We start from the raw sequence: 7910 nt of genomic DNA on the forward strand, positions 1-7910 counted from the left end.
CAGTTGATAAGTAATCTTGAATTCAAATCTTCATAAAGACATACTGTAACAAGCTTGGAGATGATTCAAAATACGTGCTGAAATAAAATATTCAAAGTTCTTGTAATTCATATATACGATAACTGGACTAGAAGCACCTTTTAGATAATGGCGCTATTCTTGAAACAAATCTACGATTGCAAGAAGTTCTTTGTCGTGGATCTCGTACTTGATCTCGGCTGCTGAAATTTTTTTGGAATGAAAAGCTATTGGATGAAGTTTATCATCTGTGATAATAGTTATTCCCATTTGTGACAATGCGGTATCTAAAACAAAGTCTGATGCGTCTGTTTCTATAAAAAATGACTTAGAAAAATCAATGCGATATAAGATTGGTGCAGAAACAAAGGTTGTCTTTAAAGCTTCAAATCCTACTTTTGCTTCTTGATTCCATTGAAGTTTATCTTTATAAGTCAAACGTATAAGTGGAGCTACAACTTAAAAGGAGTCTTTGATGAAGATCTGATAGTAGTTGGTAAATTCCAAAAAGCATTGGACATTTCTTACTATTTTTGAAATCTTCTAATCCATAATAGCTTGAACTTTCTTATGATCCATCATAAGTCCATCATTTGAAATGATGTATTCTAAGAAGTCAACTTGAGTAGTGTAAAATACACACTTTTTTATCTTAGCAAAGAGTCGTGCATCTCTTAGTTTTTGTAATACTTGACGAACATAAAGTTTATGTTCTTCTATATTCTTAGAATAGATTAAGATATTGTCTAAGTAATAAACAACAAAATCATCTAAAAACTTCCAAAAAATATCATTAATTAAATGTTAGAATGCTGTTGGTACATTTGTAAGTCCAAAAGCCATGACATTGTATTTGAAATGTCTATATCTTATTCGAAACATATTCTTTTATTCATCTCTTTTTTTGATGCGTACCAGATTGTATGCTCATTGTAGATCTATTTTTGTGTAGATCTAAGCTTGATTCAAGTGATGAAGGAGTCCTAATATCAAAGGTAGCGGGTACCTATTCTTGATGGTGATTTTTTTGAGTCCTCAATAATTGACACACATCTACAATGATCCATCTTTTTTCTTCACTAATAAAATTAGAGCTCCTGCTGGAAATTGGAATGGCATATGAAATTTTTAGGTGGATTTTCTTCAATATATTCCTTCAGTTCAGCCAACTCATTTTGTGATAAACTATAAATTGATCCAAATGGCGGTTATACTCCTTCTTAAAGGTCAATTGAGTAGTCATAGGAACAATTTTTCAGAAGAGTATCTGCATTCTTTTTCTCAAATACATCTTAAAAATCTTAATATTGGCTTGGAATGTCACTTGAAGTCTTTCCACCAGTAGAAACAAGTGGGCATAAATGACACAAGGTGATCCTTCTTATGTAGCATGCAAGAAAGCTCTTGCACCTATAAATACAGGTTTAATTGTATTAGATTTATGACTTTCTACTTATTTAACTATGCTCTTAGTTATACTTTCAAAAAAGTCAAGACTACGAGAAGTCTAATCTATTTTAAGGTTATATTTTTCTAGCCATGATAAACCTAAAATGATTGGATTAGAGGGAGATCTAATGATATGAAACATTACAAAGCTACTATAACTATTAGTTGCTACTTCTATAGGTAGAGTTTTATGAATAACATCTTCTGAAGACAATGGATGACCATCTATGACTTTTATATGAACAGATTTAGTTTTCTTCACTAAAAGTATGATATATCTTTTAGCAAATTCTTCATCTAAGAAACATGCTCAGGCTCTTGAATCTAATATGACAGAGGCTTTGTGATATTTAGGTCCTAAAATAATATTTATTGTAAAACAAGGAGAGGGTTCTGAAGAGAGAATAGGACCTTCACTAGGTGTTGTATAAGGTTCCAGCCACACGGTCCCTATTGTAGCTAGACAAATTCGTTTTTCGACATGCTATCTTCTTTGATAGCCGTACTCTTCATTTTATGGTTGCGTCACTTCTTTGGGCAATGTTGAGCAATGTGCTTAGTTTCTCTACAATATAAGCACAATCCTTCCTGACAACGATAAGTCTTTTCTTGCTCAGTAAGAGATCTAAAACGTACTACATCAATTTGTATATCCTCTACTTCTGAATGTATGTGTTGAAGAGATGTTGGTGTTGCCATTGAATTATAGTAATGTTGAGGTCCACTTGTACGGTTCTTAGATTGAAATTCAAAAAGATGATTTTTGCACTTTACAACAAAGTCAATTGCTTGACTCAATGTTTGAGGATCAGATAAGTTGAGCATTAATTTTTTTTACCTCATATTGTAATCCATAGAGAATTTGGCTAACAAGCACACCATCATTCCACTTGATATCAGTTGCAAGTTGTTGAAACTATGAAGCATACAACATTATTGATCAATTATCTCATCGCAAAATATGGATCTTGTTGATTGCAACATGAATTGCATCATGTTATCCATATATTGATTGAAACTCCACCAAAATAGCCTCCAGATTATCCAATATTGGATCTCATTGTTTAAAAAAAGATGAAAACCATGATAATGTTGAACCTGAAAGAAGCATATTAATGAATCTAACTTACGATCTTGGAGTTGGATAGCTTTGAGATTGAAGTTCAATTACAAGTTATACTTCATTGATAAATTCTCTAAATTTTGATCTGATGCCATCAAAGTTCTCGGGTAGGATAATTCTTGGTTCTCTAATACTAAAAAGATGTTCCACCATAGGAGAAGGGACATGATTTGGTACAGATATTGAAACAGCTCCAATCATTTCTATATCTTCACTTCTTGCCAATCTTGTTACTCTTTGTGGTGGTAAATTGAGTTGATAACTTGCAAGCATTAACTCCCTCAATTGTTCTTGCATTTGTGCCATTGCACTCTTCATTTCAATAAGTTATACGATGATAACACTTAGAAAAGAGAAGATGTCTAATATCGCTCAAGACAACTAAAAGAGAGGACTTGAGAACAAAGAAAATACTAAGAATAATATCAATTTAGAAGAGGGTAATCCACAACTTCTAATACGCTTATGTCTTATCAAGAGAAAGGGGTAATCCACTCTTAATCAAGATTAGATAAAGCTTTGATATTATAAGTAGATTCTTGTCAATCTGTCAAAGACAAGAATTTGATAAAAATAAATAAACAAGTGAAACTTTTCTCAAAGAAAGATGAAAAAATAGAAATGACTAAATATATATATTAAGGAAGAAATTGGAATAGCTATTGCCAAAAAATAAGAAAACTAGAGACCCTTGAAACTATACTACTAGCAAGAAAGGAACAAAAAAATAACTATTCTAATCAATGTGATAATTCAAAAAATATATAAGAAATTACTAAAATTATAAAAAATTAGGCCATTTTATAAGAAATTATTACAAAGTCAAGAAAAAAAATTAGAAAGAATACAAATAATATTTATAATATCTTTGGTAGAGATGACTATGCTTTCATAGTAAATGAAGGAGCTTTCATGGTTGCTATATCTCAATGATTTATAGATTTGGATGCTACTAAGTATATAACACTACACAAGTATTCATTTGATACTTGAGAAGCAATTTCAATAACAAAAGTTTGGTTGAGAAATAATAGCATGGTACAAGCTATTGGAATTGGTTCAATAATGATAGAGATTGTTGTGGATCAAATCTAGAGGATTAGATTGAAAAAAGATTTATATATGCCAAAGATAAAGAAGAACTTTCTTTTGGTAAGTAAACTTATATTTTATGGTTATGAAGTTTAATTTGACATGAATGGATATTTTATGAAGTTATAGGTAGATAAGATGTTACAAAAGACTTTAAAGATGGCAACATCTACTTCAGCAATTGTAAGAAGATCAATAGAATTAAAATGGCAAGATTTTCTCAGTTTTTATAAGTTCAAATTAAGATTAGAATTTGGCATCAACAACTTAGTGATACAAATGTCAAGAATATGAAAGAGCTCTCATCTATGGTAAGTGGCTTGGATCTTAGTCAATTTAGCTACAATACCATGATACTTATTTATAAAGATTGTATATAAGGCAAATAATAAAAAGCTTTATTTTCAAATGAGGTTATAATACATGCTAGTAAATTATTAGAGATTGTGCATTTTGGTGTTTAGACCAATAAAGATACCATCAATTAGAAGAATAAAGTATTTTATTATATTTATTAATGATTTTATAAAAAAAAGTTTGGATTTACATCTTTAAATCTAAGAATGGCTGTTTTTCAAGGTTTTAGGAGTTTAAGGCACTTATAAAGAAGCAATATGAGTGCAAAATCAAAGTATTATGCACAGATAATGGAATTGAAAATATGTCAAAGTATTTCGATGAGCTTTTGAAGATTTAAGGCATTGCAAGACAAACCCCTATTCTTAATACTCTAAAAAAAAAAACAATTGTTAAAAGAAAAAATGACACTATTATAGAAATAATAATTAATATGCTTCATGCAATAAGATTTAAATATGAATATTAGGCAGAAGCCATCGTAAATGTAATATATACAAAGAATAGATATCCCACAAGTCTTTTCACATTATTGACTCCACAAGAAGCTTGGAGTAGTAAAAAATCTTGTGTTTATATATAATGACTTTTCGATGCATTGCTTGTACAAAAATATTAGATTATATGATGTCCAAATTTAATAAGAAAAGAACAAAATATATTTTCATAGGATATTATAAAGATTTCAAGGTGTATAAGATAATGTATTTAGAAACCAAAAAGATCAACAAGAATCATGATGTAGGATGTTTGGAATATAAGAATGCTTATGAATGCTTAGAAATGTATCCAAATAAGAGTAATAATATATTTGTAGATACATCTTTAATTTTAACAAAAAAAGAAGAAGATGATGATGACAATGAATATGGTAGAAATACAAATAAAGATAAAAAAATCAAAGAAAATAGACCAAAGTATGCCTTTAATTCTTAGAACAAACAATAAAGACAATCAAGATGTTAAAAATGATGATATGGAGGAGTACCAACCTTTAAATGTGAAGAGGTAAGTTTTAAGAGAGAAAAAGGTTACAAGAGACTTTAAAGTGCATGAATGTGAATCTTAATCAAATAAAAAGAGTCATCCTATGAAGAAGAAAAAAAAAAAAAAAAAAAAAAAAAAAAAAAAAAACTTAGTGCATGATAGAAGAATCACAACTTTTCTTAAGCAAATAAAAAAACATGTCAATATTGCATTGTTTATTGATCCATTGAGTTTGAGTAATGCAATGAAGTCCATGGATGCTATTAAGTAAGAGAAGACCATAGAAGAAGAATAAAAATGATTCAAAGAAAATGGAACATAAAAATTGATTCAATTTCCACCAAATTAATCTTTAATTAGTTATGAGTAGGTGTTTAAAACCAAAAAAGATGCAATGGATAATGTTATCAAATACAAGGCTAGATTGGTTGCCAAAAGATATTTACAAGTTTTTAATATTGATTTTAATGAAATATTTTTTTCATGGCCAAATTTATTATCATTAGAATCATTATAGTAATTGAAGCAGTAATAGACTTAAAGTTACATCAAATAGATGTAAAGACGGTTTTTTTAAATAAAAAATTGGAAGAAGATATCTATATGGATCAACCTCAAGGAAATGATAAAAATAAAAGAAAAAAACAACATCTTATTTGTAAGTTGAAGAAATCCTTGTATGGGCTCAAAAAATCACTAAGAGTATGATACCAAAGTATTGATATTTTTTTATAAATAAAAAATTTGTAAAAAGTGAGACTGATCATTCTATGTATGTGACAAAATAAAATGAATTCTTATTGATTGTCATCCTCTATATTGATGATTTGATCATCTTAACCAATACCTTAAAGATGATGGATTAGTTGAAGGTAAAATTAAAAAAATAATATGAAATGAGTAAGTTAAGAGAGTTTAATTATTATTTTAAAATAGAATTTGTAAAAGATCATGCTAATAAGATTATTACAATGAGCTAAAGCAAGTATATTGAAGAAGTATTGAAATGATTCAATGTGGAGAAATATAAGCCGATTGAAACACATTTAAAGACTAATTTGAAGTTGATGAAGCTTACGAATGAGGAGTTTGCTGAAGTTGAAGGTGAAATGCAAGGTGTTCCATATAAAGTTGCAATGGATTCACTTATATATGTAATAGTTGATACAATGATGGATCTTACATATACAGTGAGTATTATGAGCTAACATATATCAAAGTTTAGACCAATACATTGAGCAACCATCAAAAGGATCATAAGGTACTTAAGAGGTACTTTGCACTTCAAGTTGTGCCTTGAAAGTGATAACATTACTTTAGATGGTTGTTGTGATACAAATTAAGTTGAAGATATAAATGATAGAAGGTCAACAATGGAATATGTATTCTTTGTTGGAATAGGAGCTATTTCATGAAATTGAAAGAAATAACCAACAATTGTAAGGTCCACAATAGAGGCAAAATTTATGACAGCAAGTTATAGTATAATGGAGGTAATATGACTAAGACAAGTTTTGGAGGACATTAAAGTAGTGCAATTAGAAGCAATTCTAATGAAGTGTAAAAATCAAAGATGTCTTGGTTTTACAAAGAACTCAAAGAATCATTGAAGGACCAAATACATTGACCTTTAATATCACTTCATAAGAGAAAAGATTGAAATAGAAGTGATTGACATAAAGTATTATACAACAAAAGACATACTAGCTGATTTGTTGACAAAGGCATTAGTAAAGGATAGTCATCACATGTTGACAAAGGTATTAGGATTGAAAGCCTTTGATCAATAGCGAAGTTAAAGTGTTAGAGTAAATAGGTAAAATAAAAGTAAAATAAGTTATCTTATAAAAAATATTGCCTTAAATAAATTGCTAATAGTAAAAGGATTAATTATTGGTATATAGAAAGACATCCTATGAAATAAAGATGAGGTCAAGGGCCAAAAGTCATGGTCAAGAGGATGAAAAATCAATTAAAGAATATCTAAAGATTAGGTAAGAATATAAAATATATATTATAGGATATCTTTGAGGTAGATGAGTTGGCAAAGGATTCTAAAAGCATAAAAGATATGCTAAAGGCATATCTTTATAATTAATAAGATATCAAAAGATATACTTAACATATCCTTTGATGGATATAAAAGTCAAAGAATGGAAGTTATTGTTAAGGACAATAAGTACCACCTATAAGTAACGGATGTTGGAAGTGAGAGTTATCTTACTCTATACTCTTTTTGTAGCAACCTTACTAATGCTATGTGTTGTGAACTTCAAAATTATCTTTCTTCAATAGTTTAACAGGTCATTTGAGATAGATCCAATTTATAATACTTTTCTAATTTGCAAAACAAATTTCTCACATATGCACCATTTTTCTAGCTTATACCATAAGTAATCAATATGTATAATCTTTGACCAGCTAATTAGTTAAGTTTTCAACCTACCAATCATGTACAAATATTTAGAAAATCAAATATGCATGTACAATATGCTTATAAGAAGCTTTTTCATAAGATATGTTAATAAAATTATTTACTTTTACTTCTACCTAACTTCTTTTAACTTCTTAATTATTAATGCCAATGTTGATGTTTGTAATAGTGAGTAATATTTGACTTATTGTGAATTCTTATTTAAATTCAAATTATTTAATATTTAGATCTTACATATCTAAGTCTAAAATAATAACATTTTATTTTCAAAAAACTATCAAGTATAAGCCAATATCTAAATATAATATATTAATATTAAAAAAAATTAATATAATTATAAAGGTGGTTTTAAAATAATTATAGAAATTTAATAATACTAATATATTATTTAAAACAGAAAATAATATTATTCTAAAATATTATTTGAAATATATATATAAATTATTATAT

Source organism: Physcomitrium patens, chromosome 5 (genome assembly GCF_059467195.1).
Source record: "Physcomitrium patens ecotype Gransden chromosome 5, ASM5946719v1, whole genome shotgun sequence".
NCBI lineage: Eukaryota > Viridiplantae > Streptophyta > Bryopsida > Funariales > Funariaceae > Physcomitrium > Physcomitrium patens.